Source organism: Cyrtonyx montezumae, unplaced genomic scaffold (genome assembly GCF_038088225.1).
Source record: "Cyrtonyx montezumae isolate F1298 unplaced genomic scaffold, pur_monq_1.0 scaffold_13, whole genome shotgun sequence".
In the NCBI taxonomy this organism is placed as follows: domain Eukaryota; kingdom Metazoa; phylum Chordata; class Aves; order Galliformes; family Odontophoridae; genus Cyrtonyx; species Cyrtonyx montezumae.
This window is the reverse complement of record NW_027071859.1, coordinates 22,588,998-22,603,819: the sequence shown is the minus strand read 5'-3', so window position 1 is coordinate 22,603,819 and position 14,822 is coordinate 22,588,998.

Here is a 14,822-nt window from a genome sequence, read left to right as displayed (position 1 = left end):
TGGACGTGTATATGAAACAAAAGTGTGGGTCTGAATTCCTCCATGAGATACCCATTGACATTCATCAGTACTTACAGAAAATTAATGGAAACCAAATACAGGATGTGAGCAAAGTGAGATGGGTATTGCAACAGCAACAGTGGGTCACCTCTGCAGGTGTAGGTTTTGACGAATGCAGCACACAGGTTCTTGCATATTGCTGGCAAAAATGTATAGACAGTAACGGTAATTGTTGAAAAGCAGTGTTTTGTAGCTGAGAATTTGCTCTCTCAAATAGTGCTATTGTGCTCTTTGTAACTATTGTAGTTATGATGGAAATAAATAGGAGGCATTACTTTTGAAGCAACCTATGTATTTAGGCAGTTGCATAGGCACTGTCATTTTTGTCCTACATACATTACTTTCAGAGCAACCACAGAGCCTAGAATGTAAATTTTTATAATTGCAATAATTGTTACCCAAATGCGTTTTTTTAATCATATTTTATCTTCTGAATTTTATGTATAAAAATGACATTAAACCTCCATTATCCAATGTACTTTTGCTCCCTAGGTGGTATTTATTCTCATACTGTTATCTCAGCTGTGTCGTTGTAAAATTTGGAAAAGCTTAAAGGAAAGCAATGCAATTATTCCAGCTTAGTGTTGTCATTGCTTAGATTTTAATGTTGCTTTTAGTCATGTGTGACATTTAACTTTCTTGCATGTTCCTTCTACACTGGTGAAAAGAAGCTGTTACCAAAGTATAGTAATGACATGGAGCCTGGGAATGGTCATGAAACCGAGATCAGAAATTGAGAGTTCACTTCTGGTGGCACTGATAACTTTGTTAGTAATAAAAGGTTCCATTACATTTAGTGAAGAAAATGGTAGCAGTTATAATACTGAGAGTATTCAGGTGCAGTGGAAGTGTACTGCAGTTGCATGCCAACAAACCCATGGTGCATGATGTACAAAAAACCCAAAAGAAAAAAAAGACACCAGTGAAGTTTCTTCAGAGCTCCAAAACTACTGTGGTTTCAGGGCAATTGGATGTTTAGTGTATAACTATAAACATAAGAAAAGGAAAAACAAAGAGACAAATACTTAAAATTGGGTAGGTCCTTAACAATTTTCTTAATTTGGGAAATATCTTTTATTTTGTGTATACAGAAGGAATAAAATGAAAAATAAGAATAAAGTAGGCTTAACTGAACTGCTACAAGAAAAGCCCTAGGCAGCAGATGGTAACAGCCTTGTTTCTGCCTCTGTCTGAGTTTAATGCCAGAAGTCACGTAGTACATTTTATTAAGACATTGGAAAGCTGCAGACACATTCCTGGGCTTGCAGAAAAAAAAACATTCTGCAGTTTGGATTAGCTTGCCAATATATGAAAGGGGGTTGGAGATATGCTACGGTCCTTTTTAAGGCTTAGAAAAAAAGGTGCAAAATGAAGAGTTTGCTAAGTAGGAAAAAAGGATGGAAGATGAACAGCCTTTTAGCTGCATAAGGAACAGACAATATTTGCTGGTAGAAACTGCATGTGATGAAGCAAGAAGGAAAGCCATAGAATGACGGGAGATACTGACTAAACTGATAAACTGTCTTGCAAAGAGTGGAAACAGCATATTGATGGGCAGAAGATGTTTCTGTTCCCAAACAGCTGCTACAATAGACAGATAAAACCCTACTACTTCATTGTAAAATATCAATTCAGCATCAGTCTGGTACAAGTGTCAAAGAGAAGTGAGCTGGGCTTTGTATGCGCATATGCCTGTGTTGGGATCCCAGCAGTTCATAAAATGAACTTAATAGAAATGGAAAATCTGGTTTCTCTGTAGGACAGAATTTGCTCTAGGCCTTTTTTCATCCCAGCATTTGGCACAGAAGACTCCAATTTACTGGAAAGGAGTGGGTTGCCTGCTGGGTGAAGTGGTGAAAGGTGTTTTAGGGGCTGACTCCTTGTTACATAACTTTCCTTGTAACCTTGAAGGAACCATTCAGAGCCAATTTTACTTCTCAAGTATTACTCACTTTTTCCACCAAAATGCCTCTTTTCAGTAATGTAATTAGAATTATTTTTTCCCTTTTCTGAGGTAAATTAATTCAATCCAAATAAATTTTTGTTTTCTATTAATTCCATCCATCTTACCTGAGCTATTTTTGGAGTAAACTTGGCTGCTCCTGTGCTGGGCAAACCCCTGATGCACGGCTCTCTGCCTTGCAGAATTTCATCCACAGAAACTTTGATAGAAAATGTCAGTCTGACTCAGAAATACATAGCAAGATTAATTTGTTAGAGCCCTCAAAATGCATTAAAAAAAAAAAAAAGAGAGAGAGAGAGAGAGAAATGTCTGCAGAATTCGATTGCAGGTAGAAGCAGCAGTAGTCCTTTTGCCTCCTAGGTGGAGCTAAAGCACTTGTCTGCAGGACTTTGGCTTGTGGGATGGAGAAAAGCAGGTAACATGACAAACACCATTGCCTTTTCTTGCATGCCATGTTTAGTATTACTTGCAATCTCAAACATTCCTAGGAATACAATTTATGGAAGGAAATAGAAAAAGAAAAATGAGTCTCCATTCAGCGTTGGACTGTCTTTTGTGAGAAGGAATGTAAAGCAGTACAGAATGTACAGAACCTCTTTTCACCTCTCCACAGCCAGGCAGTGCTGCTTGAGAGATATATGCTGCAGGAGGCACTGCCACGTACACTGTTTGGATTTCTGGAAAATTAAAGTTCTATCTTCTTCCCCTTACTCCTCAGAAAGGATAAAGGACTTCTGGCTTCAGGGTAGAGGCTGAATATATTGTCTAGAAAAAGATCAATTTAAAAGAGACTGACAAGAGACAATTCTGTGTTGAGTGTAGATAAAAAATCAAGACAAACCTTGCAGGTTTATTTACTTGCAAATAAAGACTAGAAAACCTATAAGCAACAATAGAAACCCACACTTACAAAATCAACAGTGTCACTTACTTGCACAAACTGTTTCTGGGAAGATCATACAATTTTACAAAAATTACCTTCCTCTTTCAGAGCACACTGGAACTTGAAGTAAATTACAAGCACATAGATAGGTCTGTATCAGACTGCATGACTTAGTACAAATCAGTATGCTAATTGACTCAATATTCACAACCTCTTTTGTGGCATTCATTGTGCTCACAGTTTGGGGTGAATAGATCAAATGAATACATGGAGGAGGCTTGTCAGAAAGACACAGGGTGAAAGTGGGAAGAGACAAAGACTACATTTGTACTCTACAGAAAGACAAAAGGCTTAGAACAGATGTGACCAGAGTTTAAAAGTATTAAATATAAATTAACATTATACATAAAGAATAACTTTTTCACAGTCTATAAGAGGAAGATGTTGCAGGTGGCCAGTGAACCAGCCACAGGCCAATGAAAACTAACACCTGGGAAAAGGTCACAGTTATCAGTAAAGAGATGCGCTACAGCAAGTGAGCAAAGCAAAGTGACTGATGAAGAGAAGATGAGATACGTTCCTCTGGTTCAGTACTCTGTACTTTCGTCTATGTTTTTGGACTCATGACACAGATTTGAAATGCAGCCAAATAGGCACTGCAAGATCTTTGGCATCTGGCCTGCCTGCATTGCTTGTGATTTTAATTGCATTGATTTATTGCAATAACTTATGAGGGTTTTTAATTATTTAATTTGCACCTGAAGAAGGTTTTTAATTATTTAATTCATGTTTGTTACCTTATGCTACTGCGTTTAACAATCTATGACACTGATGACAATGACTTCCTTATTGGTGTGCTTCCTTTCCACAGTGAATCAGTGGAAAGGGTCTATGCATATAACTTGGACTTTCCCCACATCTATGAATTAAGCAATAACTATTTATAAAATTTCTGTACTGAAATATACTTTAAATCAAGTCTTTAAATAATTAATGTGAATGTGAAAATGTGGCACATTTGCTTGGTAACAAGGACAATGCTGGACAAGTCATGTATAAATGAACTTGTGGACAAATCTATGTTGCCATCAGTCCTACCTCCTTAAGGTTCTGCAAAAGCAATCTTACTAATTTTAAAATATTTAAATTCAAGGGCTTTTTTATCTATGCTTCTTCCCCTCCATTTTTTCCTCTAATCATTAAGAAAATCCATATTCCTGAGAGGAGCATATACTTTTAAATTACTACTTGATAAATAATTCAGGTATTTATGCTATTTTATCAATTGTGCATTTGGAAATCAAGCTCCATCTGTCAAACGGACACACATAATTGCTTTTTGGCTACATTCCTTGTTATCACACGGGAAGATCTTCCAGTTGGGTTTGAAATTGTTAAATTTTGGATTGCCATTTTTTTTTGTTGGGTATAATGCTCTGCATCTTGGAACCAATTAAGAACATTTATTTTAGTGTGTTTTGAGCTCCAGCTGCCATTAGAATCTGGTTCACAATTTTATATAGATATTAAAATGAGATTTTAGCTCTGCATAAAATCCCACCTTGAATTTCTTCATGGGAAATTGGAGTAATTGTGTGGCACTTCATTTTGTCATGGTACAGCTTGTTCTGCCAGAGTGCATGTCCTGACTCTGTCAATTTGAATCAATGTGCTCCACGCAGCGTATTTCATAAATTAATATATCTGTTTGAAATCCAGACCAGGTCGTTATCTGGAACCTGAGGCCAGAATTACCTACAAGAGTCTTCTCCCAGCTCCAGAGCTTCTAGTTATTTGATATTATGCCACGAAACAAGATGAAATTAAATTCAAGATTCCTCTCACTATTTAAATGTATTTATTCCTCCACACATGCTGAAGTATTGCAAATATACAATCCTGATTAACAGCCAAATTCCATAAACAATCTCTAGCTTATATACTGCAATCCTCTGAAGAGTTACTCAACAAATACCTGTGCCATATAGAACATGATTGTGTTTTGTAACACTGCAGTATATGTTCTGGCATGAGTTACAACATAAATTTTTGACACCTGTAGACTAAAATAAGAAGTATTACATTGATCTTTAAAGAATATCTACACGGATCTTGTCTACCATCTTTTATCTGGCAAAATCACTGCAGAACTCTTGGCAAAATCCTCTTACAAAGAAACTCCATTTGGTAGACTTGCTGACACAGCACATCCCTAAGCTGTACCCTAATATCTACACCACTTGTCCTTCAAAATGACAATGCTTTTGCATGCCCAGATGCTTTCTTTGTTATTTTAATTCTAAATGAATTTAAACATTTTATGTAAACAGAAACATTTATTCTATACTACACTAGTGCTGTCATGAAACCAGTTTGTCCTTGGAAGAGGGAGTGTCAAGGCAGGTTGAAGGCTTGGCTAAGAAAACAAGCCCATGGTCTAATCTATAGCTGAGCACAGATGGAAAGAAATGTTAATTAGACTGCAATTACTTTGTGACAAGATTTGCATGTCAGTTAATGGGAGCAGGAAATAAACACAGAACTGATGTCTGGAATCACTGAACTATCCAGCCTAAAGAAAACTGTAGCACTGGCCCATGGGTACAAAGGCAAGCAGCTCTGGGGCTTACTGCAGCCTCTGTGAAGGTGACAGCAAGGCCTAATGGAGGGCAGTGTAAGGAGAAGTTGTTCAGACACTTTTCTGCTTGTTTTATTCAAACTGAAGCTATAGTAAATCAACTTTTTAAATAAAATACCTTTTATTTTTCTTTTTTCTTTTTTTGGATACGTGTCCTGGTTTTATCATTATTCAGTTAAACTGTAACACTAGGAAATGCTCTGTGCTGTTTACTAGCTGTTAGGCACCACTCAGTTTAGAAAGACCTGCAGAGAGGACAGTGTAATTCACAAGGAAACAAAACAGATATAAGAAGCAGAACAAATGGCATGTAGGGACTGAGACCTCTGGGAACATTGGTATTGCAGAACAGAATGCTGCATGATTATAGGAACAAGAGCTCACTTTGTAACACAGACATGTCCATGGAGGTTAAAGATCAGATTAAAAAGTTTTTAAAAAGTAAATAATGCCTTTACATTCTTAAGAAGGATCCTCAGAAGACTGCAACAGCTGTAGAAATGTTCTAATGAGAGAGACTACAGAGAGAAATGAATTGGTGTTTTGCCTTATCTTTTGAAACTGTAACCAAGAAGCAGGAGAGACAGTGGATGGTCTGCAGTTTGGCATTATGCTATCCGTGTCAAAAACCAAGGACAAAAACTTGAAAATAAGAGGCACAGTAATTTGTGAGTTACATTAACCTCAGTAGAAGCAGCTGTTGAGATGAAGAGAGCTACGCCTCCAAATATCAAGGTGAACTGACAGGGAAAGATAAAATGACAGTCAAAACTATGATGCTGGTAAAATGCAGAACAAATTCATAAGGTCAAAAGTGATAGCAAAATTGTATTGTTACAATAAGAATAAAAGAAACATTTTTAAATCAACCTGAAAGTGTTTCTCGAATTTCTTACCCTTCTAGAATTTTATTTTGCTTTTTTAATTAAAGGATTTTCAAACTGTGATGGTCAGAGTGGAGTTACACTCTGATAGAAGAAGCATTCATAGCTATGATTTTTGAAATGGAATGTTTCCACCAGTTTGTTGGGAAGATAGACAAACTTGTCACAAATTAGTAAGGGAGAAATCTGAAATAATGTTTCCTAACTATAACAAAGTTAATGTAATGCTTGTTTTTAAGGCTATATTGCTCTATCTTTCATAAGGAAAGTTATTGTCAGTGGTAGAAACTCCAAGCAGGTCAAAGCATCAGGGCATTATGAGACACCATGCAAGTCATACTAATACACTGCATTGTATTTTCATCTCTAATGAGCAGTTCATCAACCTAGCAAAGATGAGTTACTCCAGACAGTATGTAATTCAAGCTCCAGCACTGGCCAGAACCCAAGACATGCATCTCACACAAAGTTACTTTCTTGTATCAGCAAAGTGGTGTACTGTGGGTGGATGAGTGAATCTTTAAGAGAATCTTTAAGAGACAGTAGAGTTGGCAGATTCAAGAGCTGACGAGATTTAATAGCTGCATATTTCACACCTACAGATACTACTGTGCCTGAAAGGAGCCAGGAATCTTGAGTTTTGGCATGAGAACCTAGATGAAAACATGCAGAGAAATGTGCAAGGTGTGTGAAGGTGTGTGTCTTTGATCATTCACAGGAGGAAACTCTTTTCAGACTTGAGAAATCACAGCCTAGTTAATAGAAAAAGTTGGAACAAACGTCTACAGTTGTAAGGTCGAGAACTACATGGTCACAGTTGCCAACCTGTGAAATCTATATCACACCAGACAGAGCTCTGATAAGGTATTGACTGCAGATCTTACAAGCTGCAGAATTATGAAGTTTAGCATATAAACTACTGGGTCATGGTTCATATCATAGTAATTCAATTATTTTTAGTACAAAACAGAATACAGAAATACTTTATGACACCTCCCCCTCTCCCCCTGGCTCTAACAAAGCAATGGAAAAGTAGTGTTGGTATTAGTTCCTGCCTGGAAAGCATTAGCAAAGGCTAACAGATAGGAAATGATGCTGGCTATGCTGAAGCAGGTCGAAACATCATCCAGTGAAGCAGATAACATTACAGTGCAGAGAATGATGTGTTAAATGAACTCCCTTAGAGATACTGTAGCCCATCAGAACAGGTATGGGTATGATCTGATCAGAAAGTCTGAGCAAGAACTCAAGTGAAACTTCAACACAAAACCAAAGGACCTGAGGTTTCTGCACAGTGGTATCTCAAATCTCATCAAGTACCAGCCAATCTTAGATGATATTATTGTTTTATACAATCATAGACAGATGTTAGCAAGGAAGGCAAAACTGAAAAAAAACTGCAGAATACTATCAGACTGTCCAGATCAGGTTGAGAAGAAGAGCACTTAGTCACAAAAGAGGCACAAATGAGCCAAACAAAAGGCCTTGTCTCCCTGGGGCATTGTTGGCAACAGCTGCTGGAGCAGTCTCATTTGCAGCTTCAGTTACCAAACTCATGCTCTAGAAATAATAATGACAGGTGTATGAAACTTACCTGACTTCTTCCAGGAAGTGTGACTAATTCTAGTAAGCTTTGACCCCAGGAAGGAGATGATACAGAGTACAATCAAATAAAGGGAAAGATGCAGAAATACTGGATCCTGGAGTGAGATAACACAGATTGCAGGAAGAGGCTGGAGGTGCCACTCCAACACCAGTTTGTGTAGACAGAGCTGATGGGAACCTATCTGCTACACCACCTTTCTTAGTTTAATTTTACAAGCTCTGACTCCTCTGACATTATTATTCTCTGTGCTGCACACAGAATAGGAGCAATATCACCTACATATAGACAGAAAAATGACAAGGAAGTCAGAATAGGATACAAAGATCTGAGTCCTGACTCCAACATGGGATGAGGGATGGATGCCCACTGGATGCAGACAAAAGCTGACCTTCAGTGTGGTGGAAGACAGTGAGTTCAGAAGTAGAGATGTGACATAAACTAATGTGTACACCCTAAATAGAGTGGGGATCCAGCTCAAATGCTAACATTATCACAAATGCCTAAACACAATGGAGTGCTGCACAGAAAATATATTTCAGATTAGCCCTAACTGTTATATTGATACTGTACAGGCAGGGCAGTGGGGATATGCTATTTATCTCTCAAAATTACTGCAGCTACACAGCATGCAAGCTAATAAATACAGTTTCAGTAGGGCTGGAAGGTGTTGCTTCCATGCATCATCTAGTTCTATCCTGGAGCTGGCTCAGTCACTGCTAGCTTGAACACTTCAGTTGCTGAAGTCACTTCCAGGACAAAATTTGTATGTTCAAAGTATTTTTTTTTTTTTGGTTTTTTTTCATTAACAATTAGCAGTGCAGGTTTTCAAACACCTATGTCTCACAGGAAGTTGCAAAATCGTATTGAATCGTATCTATTTTTTTTTTTTTTGCAAACAAATGGTATTCTATTATCTTGAATGATGATGTCATTCTCCCATATGGATCCTACACATTGCTTAATGTATGTAGCCATTAGGTTCTGGAACACATTTAATGGAAAATATAATAGCAGATTACAGTGATCATGACGATTACAATCTCAAGACCACAGAACACCAAGCTAAAATGAGACTAATTGAGCAAAACCTTCAGTAATCAACATCAACAACAAAAGGCCTGCATTATTAAGCAATTTGTAGGACACGGCAGTGTTACTCCATACACATAGTGCACATTCCAACAGCAGATCCGAAGATGCATTTTGTAAACAGATCTCTACTGTCAGATGAGATAAGAAAGATAACAAGAAGTAGTCACATATTAGATGAACACTTTGGTAATTTCAAAGGCGTTTCTTTTTATTCTGTTCTACAATAACTTTTGATAAATGTTGCTGATGTATATTGACTTAAAGAGATATTCTCATTACTGCATTGGAAATGAGGGAAAATAGACAAGTAATTCAAAAAAGAGGCACTCACCACATCAGGATATGTCTTTTCTATGTCAGTGAGCACATGCCTGTGCAAAAATGCAGATTTTCAGACCCTTCAATTTTAGCAGAAAAAGCTGCCTATTAATCCACGTTACTAGTTTGAATAAAACTGCATACATTTTCTTTTGTGATAACAATATTTGTGTATGGAAGACATTATATTCATTAAGCTCATTAGGTTACTGTTAGATGTTTCTACATTATCCTGATTCTGAAAGCTGATACCCATTGTAGAGTAGAAGAGGACTTCTTATTTTAATGTAAATTCTGTTTGTTAAGCTTCTGTTAACAATCAATATTTCCTTTCTTCCTGCTCACTCTGCACATGGACATGTACATACATATACATTTATACATCTTGATTTAAATTTTTAAAACAGAGTTTCATACTAAACAACCTATAATGCATCTCAAATAATTTATTTTTATTTACCTTATAAAGCCATATATTATAATCTACATTATCTAAAACCATGACATGGCAAGAGCTTCTCCTTCAGAAAATTAACTTTGAAATAGAGAGAATTAAAACTAAGACATTAGTAGTCTATATCTGAAGAGTTTAAATTGATATTTCCTTTCATTTTTTTGTATTGTGACTTCTAAGGACTGTTTTTAGAATAAGATAATAGTAAATTAGGAACTGTTAAGTACTGTTGCTATAAACAAAGATTTGACTCCTGAGAATATTGACTGGGGACTATAAAAATTACCTTATGATCCAGCATTATGAACTTTATAGTGGGTATAAATATTATAGTATCCAGGCACTTGTTAAACTACACTTAATTATTTTTCCAAAAAATCTTTATCAAGAGGAGAAGGAAGAAAATATTCCTGCAGTTGAAAAGTAATTGGCTGTGTAAAGTGTGGGCTTAAGGGCACCATAGAACACAAACCTGTAGAAGTGTTTGATATGTAACTATTTGCTGCTATTATTTCTGTGAGAAAGAATCTTTTCATTGCCACAGGAATTTATTTTATTTTCCAAATTTATATTGCCTTCTTGGCCTATATTATTCCTGAATTTGCACTAACTTAGTTCATTTGTTGTATTTAAGGATCACAAAGACATCACTTTTCACAGTAGTCTTCATAGTGCAAGATGTGCATATATTCTCTATTAAGAACCCTGATCTGAGAATTGGCTTCTGTCTCAAAACATCCTTCTAAGTTGACAGCACATTATTTTAATATACCCATTAACTTATTATTGTATAGTAAGCTGACCTTATTTGAGTTGATAATCAAATTAAACTGCAAATATTTCCCCTTGAAGGGATATTTTGATTTATCTTCTTTCTCTCTGAAAGAAAGAAAGCATTCAAGAATAAAGAGGAAACTTCTCCAAGAGGTGTATTATAACAATAAATTAAATAAATAATGAAACTTAGGACTTTATACTGTTGTGAAAGACTTCAGTTTTCTCTATTGACTTTGGTATCACCTGGGTAGTCAGGCTGTAGACAGTGAGACATTGAAAGGTGTGTCTGAATACCCAGATAAGCCAGGATTCAAGCATTTTTTAATAAGCTTTTCTTTCCTTCCCACAGTTTTTTGCACACAAGTTTGTAGATCGGGTAGACAGACTCAAATACAGAGGTCTCTGCAAAGTGAAAAAGTGAGAACATTTCCCACTCCATCACACATCTAATATTACCTCTGAAAATGGGTGGATCAAGCACAGGCAAGGTTGGCAGCATTTCATAGTCAACTCTATGAGTTGAGGAGTTTCTCATGTTAGCTTGCTCATTGTTTAAATTATCTGACACGTGGCTTAACAAACAACTTGTATAATGGTAAGTAATTTTCATTAACTTACAGTACTCACCATTTGAGAGACTGTACTTTAAAAGACAAATTTGATTTAGTTATCAGTAAGCTAAATATTATGGCTGCTCTTTCTTTGTTCTCTTGACACACCCTGGCTTGACTTTTAAGGGGTCATAAGAGAGCTGCAGTAATAAACAGTAATGGAAAACTGTTCCTTGTTAATCTATGTTACTCCACGCTCTCTCTCCTCTCTCTAGGCAAAGCTGGAATGAACTATCATATCAGATAAGGCAAACATGGCTCAGAGGTTTTTTAGTATTTAGAATTCAACTTCCTTGAATAATACAGTTTAGGAATGATTTTGTGCTTCTGAAAGATGATATTTACATATTCCTTCCTGGAGTAGAACTCAAGATGAACCACACAAAAATACTATCTTGTTAAGCCTGAGACCTTTAGTAGGAACTTCTCATATTCTTGAAGGAATGTTTATCTTTTCCTGTGATTTCAGAAAACTTTACCACTTCTTCATCAGAACAGGCCTGCAAGTGGGAGGAGATATACCTATGCTCAGGAATTGCATTTCCTTCATATGCAGTAGTAACCCTACCTGAGAAATATTGCAAAGAGATAACTTAGGTCAGATTTCACGCCTCCTGAATTAATTGTAGATCTGTTCTTCATTCTACCATAATCTTAAATCTATTTCCATGGCGATGCAGGTTTCAAACACATTCATTCCTGTATGACTTCTACTCCTTTGTTATTAGGCAAACGTGCAGAGTGAAAAGACAACCATCTCAGAGAAATTGTGCATGCTCACATTGCACCAATGAATATGTCTTTCTTGATGTTTTGTAAGCCACACTTTCACATGAGTCAATGGGGAGTATCCTTAAATGGATAGCCACGCCCATAAATAAAAGGCTTGACTTGTAGAATTCATAGTCCATATGGGGTGTGCCATCTCTGAAGACAGTCTAAGAAATTTCAGGGTAGATGAATACAAAAATGTAACTTTACTGAAAGCTCTCTATAATGATTTTTTTTTTTTTTTCTGAATGCAAGACTTCCCTGCAGCTCTTTTGGTGTTACTGTAAACTTGTTTGTCATTTTTTCCCTCCTTAAGGGTAAATATTTTGCACTATGGATATTTCTGTCATGAATAAAGAAATCTCCTAGGACACTTCAGAGTTGATTCAGGCAAGAAATTTTAGAGAATTTGACAATTCTACATTGATACACAAACATTCCCATAGCAGATTTCTTGCAGATTGGTAATTTATTACTGACATTTTTAGTTGAGATCTGAATGAAACTTTTCATAGAAGTACTGAGATTTGGTGTAAATATGTGCAGCAGTTTATAAAAAAAAAAGATCAAAGACAAACCTTTAACAGCATTTACTGAATCTGGATTCAGAAACATGAAGAGCACACAAAATTTTCAAGCTGTAGTGGTAAAATGAAGAAACCCAGCATGATGAGTCATGTTTTCTCTAGAGCTGAGATAGGTACAGCTGAGGAGAAGGCAAGCAAATAACTAGCTTAGCTGCAACTGAAAGAGGAATTTATGAACTAAAAGATAGGTCAGTGGAGCTTCAGTCTCTGTTCCCTCCCTGGACATCCATGCTGAAGGCATTCTCATTGAAATAGAAGCAGGTAGTGCTGCAAGTGGAAGGAACATGGGGAATCTTTATTTGGCCATTTGTAACTAATTATCTGTAATGAAATAGATACATCTGAAGCCTAAAATCTGCCTGTCAGACTAATAGTCTTCTGAAGTATTGATAAGATTCGGCACTTGATAGCTCCAAGGCTTCTCAGCTTTATTTTTTTAAAACCATCTCACTACTACACGTTTGACAGTTACACCTTCAAAATACTGAGTAAGATTTTAATTATGGATATGAAATGATTTCATGTTCAACTTCATCCAAAATAACAACATTAACAGCAATAAAATAATCTTTATGGATTATGTCCGTGACTAATAACTTCTGTGCATGTGATCCTGACTTACTCAACAGTAAGACCAATCTTCTATATGGAACCAACTCATTACACTTTTGCCTGATCTCATAGCACCAAAATGTAGGCATATCTCTGTGAAGACTAGAGGATTTGCACAGATCTTAAGCTGGTGGGAGGGAAAGCAGTTCCCTCCTGATTCTCCGATCATGATGAATATGCAATATTCCTAGATACATAATGCCTAGCAAACTTTGCACAGTAGCTGCACATCCCAGATTTCTTTCTTCTTTCCTGCACACTGCTTGTAAGATCTTACAAAGATTTAATATTAGAAAGTTAGAAGGCAAGGAGATGCAGGAAAATATACACAGCTACTGAAGGAACCATCAGAACATGAGCAGGACTATTATCACAGACAATTACTCTACATATAACAAGAGGAAGCATCATCTATTGGATATTAATTTTTAACAGCAGACCTTTGAAGTTACTTCAAAGATAATGGGTAATTAAAATAGATAGAGGAAGCAAAGATAAGCTGACATTTTGGAATGGGAGAGGCTGGGACACAAGGAGGGATGTGCTGGGAATTGCAGACAGGAGCCTGGACGGCCAACTTCCCTTCCAACAGCCTCCTTATTCAAAAACTGTGCTAGTTTAAAGTCTGTAGTGGCTTATATAATGGAGAAAAATATTTGTAGCTACTGATTGTTTTCACTCCTGAAAGCAGCATCCTTAGATTTGACATACTCTGAGGCCATGATGTGAAGAACAAGTCCTGAGGCTCTCAGTAGCAACTGAGAGCTTAGGGGAGCTGCTTATCTACAGGAACTGCATCTAGGGCTAAGTGTGAGATTTCCATGAGGGATTATTGATAAAACTCTATCTGGGAGCAAAAATATTCTTTAGGGTAAGTTCACAGCATATCCTTCACAAAGCTTATTCACACAGCTTTCTATAGAATATTCTTAGCGCACAATGGCAAGCAAGCTATCATTTCCTTCTGTTTCAGAAAACAAAGTTGAGTGCAGCTGCAGTATTACCACTGGTTACTGAAGAAATATTAGAGAGAAAATTAAAAGAATATTGTGCAGGTTTTATACATTATCTTTCAATCTTATTAAAAAATCTCATTATTAGCATAGTTGGCATTAGAAACCTCTATTTCTGAATAAGACCATCTACCACGTACTATTTGGGGAGAGAAAGAAAGGGCTTTCTCATGCAGTGTCAGCACAATGGTATTCACTTCTAAACCAGAGCAACAAGGTACATTTTAAATACTCGTTTATTATTAGATCTTAATTTGATTTATTTTGTGCTTGACTACATGAGAGTGTGTTTTTTTTTTGTTTTTTTTTTTTAGGGGGTAGGGGGCTGTCTACAATCATCTAGTGGAAATTCTTTGATATTCTATGGAGCAGTAGCAGTTCAAAGATAGTGGGCTGAATAGTACTAACTTAAGTCAGGAAACATTATAGTAAGAGCACACTATGGCACAGCCTCTCTAGGCAACCTGCTCCACTGGTGGGCTGCACTCATGCTGGAAAGGCTTCTTATATCTAGTCTTAAACACTTATGGAGGAGAAGTTTCTCTTTAGGTCT